This window comes from Octopus sinensis, linkage group LG17, assembly GCF_006345805.1.
Source record: "Octopus sinensis linkage group LG17, ASM634580v1, whole genome shotgun sequence".
Taxonomy (NCBI): domain Eukaryota; kingdom Metazoa; phylum Mollusca; class Cephalopoda; order Octopoda; family Octopodidae; genus Octopus; species Octopus sinensis.
In genome coordinates this window covers 2,998,479-3,007,940 of record NC_043013.1, presented here as the reverse complement: position 1 = coordinate 3,007,940, position 9,462 = coordinate 2,998,479, and the positions used below count along the sequence as shown (strand labels likewise).

General features: G+C 35.8%; 1 long non-coding RNA gene across 1 annotated transcript in view; it reads right to left on the bottom strand.

Annotated features, from left to right (window-relative positions):
- The window catches only part of LOC118766651, a 21,555-nt gene extending 19,717 nt beyond the window's left edge, over nt 1-1,838 (bottom strand). Inside the window, exon 1 of the long non-coding RNA XR_005002577.1 lies at nt 1,728-1,838. This is a non-coding gene — a long non-coding RNA (uncharacterized LOC118766651). The remainder of the gene's footprint in view (nt 1-1,727) is intronic.
- Nucleotides 1,839-9,462: the final 7,624 nt, after the last annotated feature.

Here is a 9,462-nt window from a genome sequence, read left to right as displayed (position 1 = left end):
CCCCTCTCACTAACTGTATTCAGTTATTCCTATTGTTTATTTTTCATTTTTCACTCGATTTATTTATTTATTGTTTCCTGTTTCTCCTCCAAATCTAAAAGATCTTTATCTGCCATCCTTTACCCTTTGGCCTCATCCTACTCGTACTGTGACGTCACTTCCAACATCCAATGAAACGTCGAAGCCTCATTCTACAAGGTTATCTATCACTCAACAACATCTGCATCTTAAAACGGGTGGGTGAGAGCAAAATATATCATATGGTTACGACAACCACGGATATTTACATCTAGGGATGTATTTTATTTTATTTTATTTTCATACAATTAACTTATCTGAGAAATTGTTCCATACCACATTTCTTTGTACAATCCCTAAATAATCATTTCAAGTCATTCATTGAAACAATGATCGCAAAATATCATTCGAAGTTCCGATTCAGGGTATCTAGTATGAAAGCAGGTTTGAATAATCATTCTGGGTGTGAAATCTGGCTTCCCCATTCAAGTGAAACGTAAATCTACTGATGGTCTAGCTGCTAGGAAAACAAATTGCAAGACCGGGTATCGAAAATACTGCCATGAAAACAAAACAACTCCTTTAACACCATGGTGACGAAGTTATTGTGTGTCCATAAAACGAGTTCGGTAATTGTCTGAAATTGAGATGAGATACGTGGGCTGCCAACTGACCGACAAGAACTACAAATCAAGTACTTTAGGAGACACCAGATATTGATCGAAGTAAAGGAGGGTTAAAGATGAACAGGTGCTGGCGTGGCTGTCTGGTAAGAAATTTGCTTTGAAACCACATGGTTCTGGGTTCAGTCCCACTGCGTGGCATCTTGGGCAAGTGTCTTCTACTCTTCTACTTTAGCTTCGGGCTTACCAACGTGTATTTTTATTACAGACAGAAACTGAAAGAAATCTATCATGTGTGTGTTTATGTGTGTGTGTGTGTGTGTGTGGTGTGTGTGTGTGTGTGTGTTGTGTGAGTGTGTGTGTTTGTGTGTGTGTGTGTGTGTATTCCCCAACACTGCTTGGCAACCGGTGTTGGAGTGTTTATGCCACTATAACTTAGTGGTTCGGCTCGAGAGACCGACAGAATAAGTACGAGGCTTAAAAAAGAAGAAATACAGTGGTCGATTCGTTTGACTAAAACCCTTCAAGGTGGTGCCCCAGTCTGGCCGCAGTCTAATGACTGAAACGGGTAAAAGATAAAAGAGGTAGTAAGATACTGAAAAGGAATTTTGACCCGTGAATGATCAATGATGCGAGGAACCAGATGTCAGCACATACGCCATTCGAATGCCTTTTCTGACACATGTATTCATATCAAACATAACGATGGATACTAAATCTAATTCTGAAAATGTATAAATATCCTTTGTTTTCATCAGTATCTACTACTGCATATTATTACGTGTGTTGTGTATTCTCTAGTATGCTGGGGTGGAACATAATGGGTCAATTTTTCCAAAGTTTTGAAAACAATGTCAAATAAAAACCAACAGTTAACATAGATTTACAATCTCAAAAAGCAGCTCCTGATTCTGATAAGCACTTCTGAAGGATTGGGAGGCAATTTTGAATGCTTCTTTCATACATGCATAAACATATTTGAACTACTTTAAAAATTTGAAATTTCAAAACTTGGTGGGGCATAATGGGTCACCCACAAAGAGAGCGATATGCAAAGTATGCATAAAATATGGAGGTTTAGTTCACAGGTGATCTAAACGATTAGGTACGCTAGGTAAGTGCTGTATCGGATTACTGGGGTTCCAAGGTTATAGACGAGACGGTAGTTATGGAGCCATTGCAGATTTCCGAAGCAACTGATATATACATTTGACGTTCTGTTTAACAATTACACACACACACACACACACACTGATAATATATATACTTTTATTACCTCCGCCTTCACTAAGGCGGAGGTATTGTTTTCAGTTGTGGTTGTTTGTTGGTTCGTGGACAAGATATCTCAAGAACTGCTGAATGGACTCGGATGAAACTGTCAAGGATGTTTGACCTCGTGACTAGCAATAGCTGATTCGATTTTGGGATCAACCCGGTACCGGACAAGGATTCTGGATTATTTGTTATATTTACTTTACATGAAGTATAACAGTCTTATGTTCTTTCAAGTCTTTCTCTGATTATCTCCCTTTAAAGCACGCTTATGGTTTCCACGTAAGTTATGGCGGCTTTGCTGTTTCCAAAGTTTTATTTTCGTTTCTCTATTATTAATTTTACTCGCGGCTCTCTCTTAGTAGAAACCGAGGGATAAAGAAATCAGACAACATATAAACAAACGGCAGCGAAACCGCTCAGAAATTAAATAACACTAATATATTCAGTAACAATAATAAATTTAGTTTATCCTCGACAATTTTTAGTTTTACCAATTTTGAGAATATTGCTCCTGTTTAAATTCTCTTACCTACTTGACAATTGCATGTCTAGCTCTGCCTTGAAGGAAGTTTTAATTCTTGGACTTACGTTTCCGTGCACAATGTAGGTCCTTTCCGTTTTCTTTCACACAAGGATAAATTTCTCAGCTTAATGGTCGTAAAGACACTATATCTGGATAGACTAAAAACGGCCTACATAGAGAAAACTGTCCCTGTTCCCACTGCAGACGCCACACACACAGCGTTACAAACATGGCCCGCATACCCACCTTCACATTCCGTGACTACCATTGGGATCGACCAGGTACCGGACAAGGATTCTGGATTATTTATTCGGTTTCTTTTACATAACTTTTGAGAGTGGTCGGGTTCACTTTTAGTGTTCTCGTTTGTGAGAGCAGTCGCGTTTATTTCAGATATTCACATTTTAAAAATCATCTCTGGCTAATCGTTGAGAGGGCGTTGGTGTTGCCTTGGCAGAAGTTTGCGTTCTCTGAGTGTTCTTGTTCTTTATTTTTTATTTGTTTCACTCATTTATTTGACTGCGGCCATGCTGGAGCACCGCCTCTAGTCGAACGAATTGACGCCAGGACTTATTCTTTGTAAGCCTAGTACTTATTCTATCGGTCTCGGTGTCAAGCGACGCACACATATACACAGATACACACACACACACACACACACCACACACACATATATATATATATATGCATATAATATATGTATATATATATATATATATATATATATATATATATATAATATATATATATATATATATATATAAGACGGACTTTCAGTTTTTATACCAATCTGCTCAAATCTACTTTGGTCGGCCCGAGGCTATAATAAAAGCCAGTTGTCCAAGGGACTGAACCCGGAACATGTGGTTGGTAAGCAAGCTACTTACCACACAGCCACTCCTGCGCCTATATATATATATATATATATTGTTATATTTCGGAATGGTCACATTGCCAGTTTAGCCAATAAAAACACACGCACTATATATTTGGTGTTATTTTGCTTCAATGTTATTTATTTTTTACATTAATCTTAATCTTATTTCGGCCAGAGTTCTTTCGTCACAATCCTGTGACCGCATCAGTGGTCCTTTGTTTTCTTCTTTCTTATTTGTGTATCTCCTTACTAACCGTCAGCCATTTTGTATTTCTATTGTATGTTTTCATTTGCGCATGCTTATATCTCTATGTGCGTCTATGTTTATTTAGTGTGTGTATGTGGGGAGATGCCTGTAATATTTGTATCTTCTGTTTATATACGTTCATGTAATTTGTATTTTGTTTTGTTGTTGTTTTTGTTTATTCTTATTTTGTTCATGTGTTTACATCCACTTATTATTATCATTACATATGCTTGTATGTATGTATGTATAACACAATACTAGTAATAATAATAATAAATCGAATCGAATATATATATATATATATATATATATATAGTTATTTATTTCTATTTGTTTATTTATCTGTGTTTTATTATGTTTTCGGATCCTCTATCGTCATATGGTGTGGTGTGTGCTAGTGCTCCATTCTAGTTTTCTATTCAGGCTAGGTTTATTTTCTATATGTGTGTAGCTTCTGTAATTTGTCTAATTGTTGCATCTGTCTATGTGTGGATAATATTTTAATTCTATGTATTGATTGATCCCCCGTGTTCCTGTTCGGCGTGTTGGTACAGATCGATGAGCTTTTACCTTCCTTGAGTTGTCTCCAATGCTCATTTACCCGCTCTCATATTTCTTCTTGCCGTTTCCCCTACGTATGTCGTTGTCTTGTTACTGCATCGTCCCTCTATACATCTTATACTATAGGACTACATTTCTGACAGTTAGTAAGGAGAGACACAAATAAGAAAGAAAGAAAACAAAGGACCACGATGATGCGGTCACAGGAGTGTGACGAAAGAACTCTGGCCGAAATAAGATTAAGATTAATGTAAAAATAAATAACACTGAAGCAAATAACACCAAATATATGATGCGTGTGTTTTTATTGGCTAAACTGGCAATATGACCATTCCGAAATATAACAATATCTGTTTCAACACCAACACTTCACATAAAAATTCTTGCACAACAAATACTTATTATATATATATTATATATAATAAGTACATATATACATATATTATAAATATACACACATGTATTGTATATATATATATATATGATTATATATATATATATATAATATATATATATATATAGTGTGTGTGTGTGGTATATATATAAGATACATATATACATATATTTTAATATACACACATATATAATATATACATATATACATATATATATATGTACACATATATATATTATGTGTATATATATATATATATGTATATGTATATATATAGTATATTTATAATATATATATATATATATATATATATATATATATATATATATATATACATCTATATATATATATATACACGATTAAATATATTCGTGTGCGTGTATGTATATATGGTATATATTGTGCTCGGAGGTGCGTAAACAACGTAGCATTAAACAGCTGGAAATGGATCGGGTCCTTCTTTCTCCGCTGCCTCTCACCGAACTGTGACACAGGGATTATGTTCACACAACGCAAGCGTATAAACTACACCTACATACGATGTATGCGTATGTGTGCGCGAGTGTGTGCACACGTGTGTACGCATAAACACACACACACACACACATACACACTTACGCACACTTACGCATATACAATGAATGTATGCATGTATGCCTATGTGAATATATGTTTGCATAGGTAGGTAAGCGCGTGTGTCTGTGTCTGCGCCTGTTCCAGCGTGCGCGCGTGTTTGTATACATTTATATACACTCAAATTCAATTGTATATTTACACACACACATATATATGGATAGAGTGCGTATAAAAAGTGGTAAATAAACATAAACCATATGTTAAATGGTTCATGCAGAGTCTATAGATATCATGCTGTGGGAAATTGCTGAGGAATAGTGCATGTGTACTTATACAATGTTCATACATATGGCATGTAACTACATACAAACAATCACATATGTGTATACACACATACGCACACACACATATATATACACACATATGTACATACACACATTTATGTAAACACGTGCGTAGTCACAAAACACATCTCAAATATATATGTACGCAACATATACGTTTAGATTTTTTTTCCTCTGTATATTTTTACACCTTCGAATCATATCCGCGTTTGTTTGTATGTGTATGTATGTATGTATGTATGTATGTATGTATGTATGTATATATGGTATGCATGTATGTATGTATGTATGGTATGTATGTATGTAGTATGTATGTATGTATGTAGGTATGTATATATATATGTGTATGTATGTATGGATGATGTATGTATTGTGTGTGTGGATATATACTATATATATATATATAAATAGATATAGATATAGAATGTTTCTATTGCCACAAGGGCTTGCACAGTAGAACAAATTACAAGGTAAGCTTTCTTTGAATGTATTAAAAAAAAAAAAAAAAAAAAAAAAACAAAAAAGGAAATGGGGGAGGTTCGATCAAAAGGGATCGTAAAAGGAGAGAAAGAGGACAAAAGTAGGGGTTGGTTAAAAAAAAAAAAAAAAGAAGAGGAAAATAAAGGTGCAGGGGCAATGCATCAATATCGTATAGAATGTCAATATGAAGTGTTGAGGACAGGTGAGGTTTACCCGTGGAAAAAGAAAAGCCCGCGGAAAAGACCACGGTAACCTCGGTCAATGCAGTCACATTTATATTTCTATTTTTTTTTTTTTTTTGTTTGCAAATAAGCAACTCTCTGTTTTCGATTTCTGGGTTCATAGGACTATGCTCAAGGTGGCTTCGTATTCATACGTGCCAATTCTTGCTACATTCACCCATCTTTTTTTAACCATTCGCTAGACAAACCTTGCCCTCTTACTCTCACTTTCCTTTTCAAGTGTCTTGAAGAAGTTGATGAGAGAGATAAGAGAGGAAAGTGTTTGTCTCCAATCCTTTCAGACCGTTCACCAGATACATCTTTCGCCATAGCCACAAGGATATGAAAATAGCTTTTTCCCGTTTTGAAGGAAGGAGGCGTGACAATATTGACGATAGACTCAGCTGATAAACCGACTCGTCCCACACGTGACAGCAGTTGTCGACATAAGCCCACAGGTCGGAAATGTTGGACATGAACGGAGTGGTGCAGAAAGGTTTCGTCGCTCTGACCGCATCTCGGGCAGGTCGGCCCCGTGTTTCTCGAGCCGTGTCTGTAGAGCTTATCCCGAACGGGTAAGCGGATAGATAGATTGATAGATAGATAGATAGATAGATAGATAGATAGATGCTAGATATATAGATAGATAGATGACAGATAGATAGATTAGATAGATAGTAGATAGATAGATAGATAGATAGATAGATAGATAGATAGATAGATAGATAGATAGATAGACTGACAGGCAGATAGATAGATAGATAGATAGATAGATAGATAGATAGATAGATAGATAGATAGATAGATAGATAGATAGATAGATAGATAGATAGATAGAGAGATTGATATATATATATATATATATATATATATATATATATATAGATTAGATATAGATATATAGATATATAGATATGTTTCTTTATTAGCCACACGGGCTGCACAACAGATAGAACAAATTACAAGGTAGAGCTTTTCTTTTGAAGGTAAAAAAAAAAAAGGAGGGGGGAGTTTCGATCAAAAGGGATCGTAAAAGGAGAGAAAGAGACAAAAAAAGGGGGGTTAAAAAAAAGGGGAGAGGAAAAGAAAAAAAAAGATAGATAGATATAGATAGATAGATAGATAGATGATAGAGATAGAAGATAGATAGATAGATAGATAGATAGATAGATAGATAGATAGACATATAGATAGATAGATAGATAGATAGAGATAGATAGATAGATAGAGAGATTGATAGAGAGAGATTGATATATATAGATATATATATATATATATATATATAAGATAGATAGATAGATAGATAGATAGATAGATAGATAGATAGATAGATAGATAGATAGATAGATAGATAGATAGATACTCATACCTATATACATGGATGCAAATATTTAAATACATATATAACATATAAACACATATATGTGTAGGTAAGGTGTGACTGGTTGTTTATGTATATATATATGTGTGTATGTGTATGTATGTGTGTGTATGTGTGTGTGTATGTGTGTGTACATTCTCCCAGTCTAAATATATATTACTGTAAGAGATCCCAAAATAAACTGGCAACTGTGTCGAATGATCTCTTGAACTCCGTCATCGGTAAACGTATCTCCTTTCACATAAAGTGTTTCGTAATCAGCTTTGAAGTCTAAAGAGAACGCGATTGAAAGAGAAAAGTTAGTTGTAGAGAGCGGATGGACCCTATGGGAATCTGTAGGCTATATATATAGATAAAGAACTGGCTAATTTCATAAATAGCTAAGTCATTACCAGCTATTAAACAGTAAACGGTTAGAATATCGGTGACACTTTAGTATGCAGTCTACCTGGCCATTTCCACATTAGCATACATTCCAACTCTAACTCTAACCCTAACCTAAACCTTAACCCTGACCCTAAATCCTAACCCTAAACCTGAGCCTTGACGCTAATCCTAGCCCTAATTCAGACCCAGATGAGGTCATTTCACGGCGTGAACAACGGATAACGCGGAAGACCACACACTAAAGTAGCACCAGATAATCTTTGTTAAAGAGGTGATCTGGACGTGTTAACGGTGACTTCAATCAGAAATATTTTACGAAATTTGTGGTCATTGATTATTTATTTACCTTACAGCTGGACTCTGTTTTCAATCACGTGGTTAGTTCTCTTTCATTGAAGAAGGTCATTTCGCCCGAAAAGTATCCACTGGATGACATGACATCAGTGATTGATATCTCTTCGTCAGAAATGCACAGTATAAAAATAGTGGTATATAGAAGAGTATTAGTATAGCAGTGTTCAGTTAGCCATAATATTCAGCCGATGTACACATGTTTATCTGAAGTTATCTTGCGACGATAACAGAATGCCAACTTCCTGTATCTCTATAGAAGAGGAAGATACCTTACTTCGATAAGCAAAGTGTGATTTTTTTCCCTTTTCATTCCGTTGCTAGTAAGGCTGGTCAAATAATAGACCAATGATGGCGGACTTACGATACACATGCCAGCAGCATCATTTAGCGAGATTTTAGTTGACATGTGACTGACTTTGTAAAAATCTCCACTTAATGAGGATGTATGTAAATTAGAATACATATGTGCACGCAACTTCTTAAAGAAATTAAAATTACAACGCGCCAGGCTAAAGAGGTTCACCGTCACTGTCCATAGACTTATAAATATTCACCCCATAGACAACGTATAACTGAAGTGTCCGTGTGTCGAACTGTAAGCTGTCTGGTATTCTGGTAAGCTGTCATGTTCTAAGAAACAACAAATAAGAATGTACTCTTATTTTTATTGCCCACAAGGGGCTAAACACAGAGAGGACAAACAAGGACAGACAATGGGGTTAAGTCGATTACACCGATCCCAGTGCGTAACTGGTACTTAATTTATCGACGCCGAAGGGATGAAAGGAAAAGTCGACCTCGGCGGAATTTGAACTCAGAACGCAACGGCAGACGAAATACCTATTTCTTTACTACTCACAAGGGGCTAAACACAGAGGGGGCGAACAAGGACAGACATACGGATTAAGTCGATTATATCGACCCCGGTGCGTAACTGGTACTTATTTAATCGACCCCGAAAGGATGAACGGCAAAGTCGACCTCGGCGGAATTTGAACTCAGAACTTAACGGCAGACGAAATACCACTAAGCATCTCGCCCGGCGTGCTAACGTTTCTGCCAACTCTTGCTCCTTTGCTGTTTGCATTATTCTCGATTAACTATTTGGTAACCGGGACAAAGCAAAATATAATCTACTGTTTCATAATAATTGTGTTCTTGGAGGCTAAACTAGGTAAATAGCTAGTTTGTTATTAACCTC